Source organism: Coturnix japonica, chromosome 12 (assembly GCF_054131305.1).
Source record: "Coturnix japonica strain WE chromosome 12, WE-NBRP24, whole genome shotgun sequence".
Lineage (NCBI taxonomy): Eukaryota > Metazoa > Chordata > Aves > Galliformes > Phasianidae > Coturnix > Coturnix japonica.
In genome coordinates, this window is record NC_140674.1 from 13,468,977 (window position 1) to 13,478,119 (window position 9,143).

The window sequence follows — 9,143 nt, forward strand, 5'->3', positions numbered from 1 at the left end:
CTTTGTGCTGCCATAGACTATGCTAACCATTACATGCACCCTGTTCATTTCAGGCATGTCAAGGTAATAGAAGATCTCAACTGAATGGCTCTACATGGGGCATTTGCACAACTCCAACGGTAATTATTTCACCAGAACAAGGCCCACGCACAGGCTTTGTTGGTTTTGGCTCACAGTCAGGTGTACCAGCACACATGAGGTGCAATTTATGATCTGACTCCTATTTGGAGCAAAGTCTTGTGGACTAAAAAACCCTTCCTGTGGAGGAAAAAAAAAAAAACAAACTACAAGTTGCCCAGAGAGGTGGTGTATGCTCTGTCCTTGGAGAATCTCCAGGTCAGGACGAACAAGAGCATCTGAAAGAGCTGTAGATGTCCCTGTTCACTGCAGGGAGCTGGAGCAGATGAGCTTTATAGGTCCCTCCCTTCTAAAGCAGTTCTATGATTCTGAGTTCATTGAGATGCTGAGAATCTGAGGTTCAGCAGTACAATTCTCTATTTAATGAGTCAAGGCTTTTTGCCACATAGGCACGCTCCAAATACATTTCAGCGCATACTGGTATGAAAAATAGCTTGCTTTGGGGACAGTATCAACAGAATATACTCCTACACTTGGTACTTAGGGTTTCATTGACACAGCTTATTATCCTGGCTTAGATAAATTTTCTCAATAAACTGAGGACATAGCCATGCTGAGAAAATATCCTGTTGTTCTGAAGTTACCATATCCAGGTTTCACTCTCCCATAGTCCTACTCTGCTTTCCTGGTTAGCTTCACATTGACTTCAGGGAGTTAGTCCTGATCTGCTGTGCAGAAAGAATGACTTAGTGGATGTCCAAACTGCTGATACATTAGAGATTTTCAGCCCAGAAGAGGAAAAAAGAATAAAATAAAAATGTCTGAGAACACAGCAAAGCTAGTGTAACTCACAACAGGCATGCTGGGGATGAAAAGGTGACTTCAACTTGCTTTCTCTTCTAACATCAACACAGAGGAAAGTGATGTGAACAACCAGGCAGTGTGTTCAAAAGGCACAAAAGGAAGTATTTTTCTCCATGCAGTGCCCAACTGAACATACAGTTTTCTGAGCAAGAATGATGTACATGACTGAGAGTAATGGGGGTGCAAAAGGCACTCAGAGAAGTTCAAGAAGAAAATTTCATGTTGGTTAGTAAGGTCCCAGCTCTGCTTTCCAAAGTATCTGAGCCACAAAGCCACAGCTGGCTGAGGGGATATTCCAGGTAAGGAAGAACATGGGAGGATGGACTCTGAACTAAAAAACCCTTTGGTCTCATAGAGACGCTCCTACAAAAGCAAAACAAGATCAAAGATGCCAATGCTGTGCTCCAAACCCAGAAACACATAAGAATCATTGTCTCTGACCACGTCTGAATTAAACCTGGGTAACCCCAGTAATATCCTGGCTATAATGATCTGCCAAAACTGCAGATGCTGAACCGGGCATCTCCTTTTGGGCTGCAGGGTTACCTTGCAGAGACCTGCTTTGCCCTCTAGCGACTATAAAGCAGAAAACAGGATTTTTGTACCATCTATTCTGATCTATTAAATCGGGTCCCTGCTACGTCTGCAGGGCAGTAGACAAACGAAGGGGTTGTTCTGACTTCGGCCTCACTGAGAACATCAGTCTCCCAGAGCAGTCTCAGCACTGCATACTGCACAGAGCAAGGGAAGCTATTCTGAAAAGCTGAGAACAGACACCCTAAATTGAGGAATGAATGTCTGAGTGGGCATTAAAGGAAAATCCTCCAGGGCTGATGTTATTTCTAGTCTGCACATGCACTGGAACTGAAAAGAGGTTATTTGTTGGGAAAAATGAATGGCTGAATAATGGAAGTAAAAATAGTGGCTCTACATTCCTTTCCAAAACTGTGTTGCTTACAAACCCTTTGGAAACAATTGACAATTCATCAGCACATGAGCTCATAATTTGTGATCTATGGGGCTATAGACTTTACGATCTGTGCTCTGTGTAAGTGAATATTAAAAGAGCTTTTAGTTGGAAAAATAATAACTGATCTTTGTTCAAGCAGTAGCAGGGAGGACAGGGGTTACAGCTCATATCTACATAGCTGGGATAGCTGAGCTATATGGAAAGCAAGTTGTCTAAAAATACTGTACAGAGACAGTATTTATTCCTATAAAAGGAAATACTAAATATTTTTAATTTTGAAATCATTGGTCCATCTTTGCTAAATTAGAAAAGTTTTTACTACAGATAATCCAAGAAACGGAACTGTATTTCTTAGCAAAAAGAATAATAATAATAAAATTTCTCTTTGGAAATTCTCATACTGTCAATTCTCATAGTCAGAATGCAGAGCAATTATGTGATGGAAAACATCCCTTTTCATGGTTTCGTATATAAATTAAGAATCCTATAGAAGCTCAAACTGCATCTGCCTAAACCAATTGTAAATACTGGTGTTTTCTCAAATACTCAAGCATGAACATTAAACATAAAAGATGCCATAATCTAGTGTCACTAAGCCAAAAACCAACCAACCAAAAAGCATCTGAGATTATAAATGAGTTTTAATGGAAAACTTGAGCCTGGAAAAAGTCTTGAGCATTTATGCAAATATCTATCAAAAAGAACATGCCAGGCAGGCCGGAAGACATTGTCTCAAACCACTCACTGGACTCAGTAGAAATTAAAGTCTGCCTCAACTAACCAGCGAATAAGAGAGGAAAGGCTTTATGAGGTGAAATGCCCTGTTATAAATTTCAACCATATAACCAAAGTAAGCTTTATCTCCTCATTACCTATGATTGCACCCAAGAACTCACTCTTAATTAGGATTTGCTGCAAATCATCGCCATCAGCTGGGATACTGTTGGTAGAAGAGAAACATCCTACCTCTATTTTTAAACCATTTAGACCTGCTGTAGGATTTGGAAGAAACTGCAGTACACTCGCACAGTGACTGCAGCCAAACATCTAAATGCCTTCTGCACTGGCTCCACATCCATGCTGGTGACCCAGAGGTTCACATCTGATGTACTTACTGTTGTTTTTCAAGAAGTTCTTTTTCTGTTTTGACCGTGTATTTTTGAGGTTTTGTTTGTTTATTTCAGTTCTCTCCTACAAATAAATCACTTTTACTCATTGTTTCTTACTGGGGCTTTTCTAAATATCAGCCGTGCCAGTCCCACTGTCTGTATTGAGCTTTGCTATGGATCTGGTGGCGATATTCATGCTAGAAGAGAATGCTACTGAGAGCAGCAGCATCTGATTTTGTTTGCAGCACTGAGAAAAACTATTGGTTGCTTTGCCATTTTCACAAATGATGAGATACTTGTGCTCTTCTGAGAACTTCTAATCTCCCAGCTGCCACTAGATGGCATTAAGCAAGGTGAGCATGTTGGTGGCTCAGCTTTGGAAAGGGCCCTTCTCTTCCTGAAGTTAATTTTCAACATGGGTAGACAAAACAGAAAAGTACCTTTAAAATATGTGCTGCCTTTATATCTGCAAATTTTTTGCCCCCATTCACCACTGCTTACAGTGCATGCAGGTACCAATCCATGCTTAGCCTTACCACCCTGAGGACTATACCAACAGTCCTTCCACAAACAGATCAGCCTGAAAATAATTAAGACAATGATAATGATGTTCAGTGTTCCTTAGCTCTTCTTGACACTTACAAGAGGTAGAAAAGCATCAGGAATATAAACCTGGTGCTTTTTTCCAAACACATGCAGAAGAAGCTGAGAATCGTCCAATAAGAGCAATTCAGGAATACCGGCAAGGAAGGGTTAACCATAAGCAATCCTCCTCCTTCTTCCCAGATGCATGGGGTGTCTTCACATCTGTGTTGCATAGAGAAGAATTTCCAATGGCAGAGAGTTGAGTATTGCTAGGCAGCTCTGAGGGTGCAGTGCTCTGACCTGGCCATCTGCAATAAGGGAGGCAGAGGTGCAAGCAGGAGAGTAATGGGCTGTGATAAAAGGACCTTACTCTTCCCAGAGAGGAAAAGGTACCAGTGGAAGAAAGCACATCATGGCTGAAATACTCAGAATTCCTTTGTTCTATGTTTAATAAACAAGTCAATTATAACCAGGCAATTAGCATGGCTAATTGTTGTAAGGGAACAGATTACTCTGAAGCAGCTTAGTGGAAGAATGAGTTAAAGAAATATTCAGGCTTAAAGAAAAGCCATGTGTTCAAGCTGGCAAATGCTGCTGAAATTCCCCCTAGAGTGCTTAAAGAATTAGCTGAACTAAACCTCTGAATCATTAGTGATTGCATTTGAGGAGGCAAAGATTACAGCAGAGGTCCCAAAGGAGAGAAGGACAAGTGTAATGCTCCTCAGAAGAGGAGGAAACATGTGCTCTGGGGATCAGTCTTTCCAGGAGTCAGGACATCAAGCGATTACTGAACATCCCATCATTAGTACCAAAAGAAAAACACGATAAGAATCTGCCACTGGGGATTTGATGAGAAGTGTTTTCCTTGAGGTGGTGAGTGATCTAGTGGGGAAAGGAAGACTGTGTGGAGTCTCAGTTGGCTGTGGTGAGGTTTCCACTGCTCTTTCCTTTGCCATCCCATAAGCAGACTAAGAAGTAATGCTCCAGCCACGTCTGACTCATGGGCACCGCATTACTAAGTAAGCAGGCAAGAAAGTGCTACTATTTCTGTAACTTCTCTCTATTTGCATCCCATGAGTAGAATGGCTCCAACTGAAGGGACCCTAAAGATCATTGAGTGGACAAGGCTGCCACTCACTAGATCAACTGCTGTATCAAAAGAATCTTCTACTTTCTTACCTTCAAAGGCTTGTTTCTCACATCCCCACGATAACAGGAGAAACCGGAAATTTTAGTACAGACCTTAAAGATCAGCAACTGTAAGACCAGTAAAGAAATGAGTGTAATCAAAAGCTATCTAATATTGGAGAGTTCAGAAGAAAAGGCTGGGTATTTCTTGCACTGTGTTTTGAGTCATTTCAATTCTTCAGTCCCAGCTGTAGATAAAAACAAGGGTTTTCTGAATTTCCTCTGGCTTCACTAGGATTTGAGAAAGATACCCAGAGCCAATATACATTTGTGAACCAAATCCAATTACTATGCCCCAAACCCAACATCAGCTAAAGTATAAGTGTCCTTTCCATTCCATGGGTTACTTCAAAACTTTGTAGAAAGGAGAGAAAGAAAATAGTTATCTTGAACTGAATTCTAGCTAGGAAGACCTGCTGTGTCTGCTTTCAGTTTTTTGGAAGAGAGGGACCATGCTGCTGAGTAGTGCAGCTCCTTGTGATGTCTCCTTGCCAGAGCTTCATCAAATCAGAAGGTGTAAGAAAGCAGCTTGACAGATCCTGCTCGACAAGATTTGGCATCTAAATAGAACATCCAGGCCTAGGAATTTATTGAAAAGCCAGGTTGTCCATTGGTAACTTGTGGGCTGTAAGACAGGCTGTGCTCCTCCAGATAAGGGCTTCTTTGTATATCATTGTGTAATGGCTGCCATAGGGTTGATGCAGGCCAGGCCATAAATAACTTCTACATCATTATTTTTAGCAACTACTTTCCACTCTCTTGAGATAGACCGGGCAGCTTGAAATGTGTGTGAAGTGGGTGGGGAGGCTGGAATAGCTCCCATCCTGAGTGCAAAGTAAATACTGCAGTGCTCCCACTATGCATATTAAAGCAATAAGTGATGACGCCTCCATGCAGAAGTGTCCTGAGCAAGCAAGGCATTTCAAAAGAACTGCCTGATCAGAGTGCAAACGTCCTGGGGTAGAAACATGAGAGACAGATGCCCTCAAATGTTCTCTAAGCCCTGTGCTGCAACCTGCCTTTCAGGATGTACCTGAGGGGCAATGTCTGACCATCTGCAGATGACACCAGCAATTTCTGCTGAAGACCGGGGGCATAGCAAGGGTTAAGAGGGAAACACAGCTGCTGGAAGGTCCAGCTTCAAGATTAAAAACAAATACATTGCTTTTGTATATGAAATGGTATATAAGGGGCACAGGGCTTCACAAACATCTCTGAAAAAGCAGAATAAGACAAAATAATCCTCTCACATCTCCCACCCTCCAGGCACTTCAGAAGGATGTGATACGCTCCCAATGTGTTAATGAGCCTGTACTGGCTACACCTGATGGCACAGTGGGGAAAAGTGCAAAGTGGTTATGGATTTCACAGGTTTTTGTCATTACTGATTATCCAGTTTCTGTGCAGTGAAGGTCCTGAATACAATTTTGCAAGACCCTGTGTGCATCTCTTACCAAAATCTGGATAATGAGTTGTAGATAGTCAGAGGAAAAGAACATTCAACAATTAAGGAAAAAAATAAAATGAAATCCCACTATGGAAAATGTGTTTTATTTTTATCATGACTGAGATTGTCCAGGATAGGCTGCATATATCTACAGCTAGTGTAGGGCAAACTGATAAGAAGGGCTAACCATCTCCTGGAGTGGGAAACAAACACTGAGCAGCATTGAGCTCATCAGTTCAAAAGTCCACTTGACACTAAGAGGGTGTGCAAATACACAGAAGAGCATCTTCTATCTAGTCTTGTCTAGTCACCTTTTCAAGCACTAGAAACCCCAAATATCAAAGGAGGTTGTTTGAAAACAGCAGGGAGAAGCACCAGCAATTTTGTCTTCTATTTCTTTCCCTAAAGAAAATACAGAAACTGTACTGCTCCCAAAAAACCTAAGCCTAACAGATGCAAGATTTGTCTCTGCTCTGCAATGACATCTCTGTAAAATCAAGAGCAATTATCTAGACCATGTTATCTGAAAAACACTCAAATATCCAGACTGCTTTGTTATTTTCTTAAGGGAAATAGTAATCAGTACTTTGCCATAACAATCCATAGAACAAGTTATCCCCAGTGACCACCATGTCTACCTCTGCTTTCAAAGTAATACACAGCAACTCCAATCCAACCCTGCTCCTCAGACATAGTAACATTCACACTTTTCTATATTCTTCAGGCACAGATGATGTAACCAACAAGCACTGACTAATCTGTTAATGGGGTAACACTTAAGTGAGTTACTCTAAGCAACAGAGGTAGGGCTTGTAAGGATACTCCCTGTCATCAGTGTTATTTGATGATAGAGAACAGCTGGCTCAAATAGAACAGAGCTTTGTAGACTTTTTATATACATATATATTTTTCCTTCCCTTTCTTTTAGGAGAAAAAAAATAAAAGGATAATACTGATGTAGCCACTGTCTGTTATTAATCCTACCTGCTCTGCTCTTACAGCTGGGTAAGAGGCAGCAAGAGCTTCTACCTGTCCCTGGTTGCAAAGGGAGGGAGTTCAGGCACATGGTATTAAAAAGAAAGGCCTAATGCCAGCCTGAGAGGGAGGCAATGAAAATCAAATAATGTAGTAGGTATTCCAGTTGAGTTATAAAGGTGGCAGCAGCTAATGGGGAATGCTGTTAAGGTTCAAGCCAGGCAGCTGTGAATTCTCAACAATAGTCCTAGAGCATGCTTTCGGGCAAGTTACTCTTTAGTGTTTCAGTAAAAGCATTGGCAAAACTGGGGATAATAAGACTCACCTTTGGTCTGTGAAATGAGTGGCTGGTGTTTCAGTTCATAGTACTGTAATGGAGAGATGCTATTTGCCTGCCAAGTGCTGTTTCTGGGGGGAAAAAATGAAAAAGGGAAAGAAAGTCACAGAAGTCACTGCCATAAATAAGAGTACAGCTGAAAATGCCAAGGTGAATATTTATTTTAATGGGAACAATGTGATCTATTTTTTCTGTCACATTTTTACTTGTTCCATCTCCTCTGTTAAAATCGCCTACTAAATACAAGCTGTCCACCAAGCTGAAACCACCAGTGTCAGGAGGTGATATTGCAGGCTCTTCAGATCTGCTCCAGCACAGTGCTGGTAACTGGCACACAGGTGTCTGCATGCAGACGGGTACCGTGTTTGCTGGTGAAGGCACTGTTCAGAAATACCTGCTGTGCTGAGCTCTTTGTTGTGCACTGGGTCAGTGTGGGGAGGCTTAGTGTACCTTCAGCAGCCCGTGCTGTCAGGCTCTGTACAGCTGGAATTGCTTAGAATTAGAGCAGAGCATCATTAGAGTAGAAAATGTCTCCTGCTATCTGTGCAGTGCATATGTCCTTACCTGTGGAGGTTGGGAAGAAAGAATATGCTAGAGACTGTGATTTGCCCAGACACTTCTACAAGAGAGAGGTGTAAAGTTGCTGTACTTGAGAGAGGAACAAAAAAAAAAAATGAAAAAAAGAAGACAGGCTGGAATTCAGCCAGGCAATGAACCCCAGCCACCTGCTGAGTTCGCCTCCCTTTAACATCCAGCCTGCTGTGTGGAGCAGGATTTGTGTGCTGGTTATATGCATTACAAGGTCTAATGGGAAGCCTAAGATGCAAACAAACAAGAACTAGAGGCAGATAATTTAGCAGCAAACATGAGGAACTAAATCATTTTCATAGAATCACAGAATTGTTTGAGTTGGAAGGGATCCTTAAGGGCCATCTGGTCCAACTCCTGCAATGAACAGGGACACCTACAACTCCATTCCATACTCAGAATCCTATTCCCCTGTCTCCAGGGAAAGGAATAATTTTGATCTACTTAAAAAGGTGATGCTGGTGGGTTCCTCCAAAGCTAAAATTCTTTTAAGATTTATTGCAAGAAATCAAGCTGCACTGAGGTACGGAGTGAGCTCTGGGCACGTTCCCAAGGATGTCTTTGAGTGGGAGCCTGGCAGGCGTAAGAGGAGGAGTGTGAAAGAGGTCTGGCTCACCTCTAAGAACAAAACACAGCAAAGATGGAAGGTGCGGGTATTATTGGCTGTGTGGTAACAATAATGTAAAGATGGTAGTTGCAAATACCCAAAAGGTTATTTACAGGAAAAACTCACCCACATGGAAGTCTTCAGTCTGCTGGGAACTGCTGAGGCACTCTCTACCAAGGAGCAATCTCCAAGAGATGCTGCCTTAGTGGTGGTCAGCCCTTAAATGAGGTTTAGAGGAGATGGAGTCAAGCTCCACCCCTTCCAGAAGCACAGCTAAATTACTCTCACCTGTGCTCCCACAGCTGACCCAACACTTGCCTCAGCTGATTAATCAGAGGTTCAGGCTGTGATTACCAATTTCCTATGCACTGGCTTAGCCCAGGTGCCCTCTGTTT

General features: G+C 42.1%; 1 long non-coding RNA gene across 1 annotated transcript; it reads right to left on the reverse strand.

The window, feature by feature from the left end:
• Window positions 1-477: 477 nt before the first annotated feature.
• On the reverse strand, window positions 478-8,934 carry LOC107318125 (uncharacterized). Its single transcript, XR_001557198.2, has 3 exons — window positions 8,875-8,934; window positions 7,542-7,624; window positions 478-803 (listed from the first exon to the last, which is right to left on the reverse strand). It is a non-coding gene; the product is annotated as an uncharacterized LOC107318125 (long non-coding RNA).
• Between the last annotated feature and the right edge of the window lie 209 nt (window positions 8,935-9,143).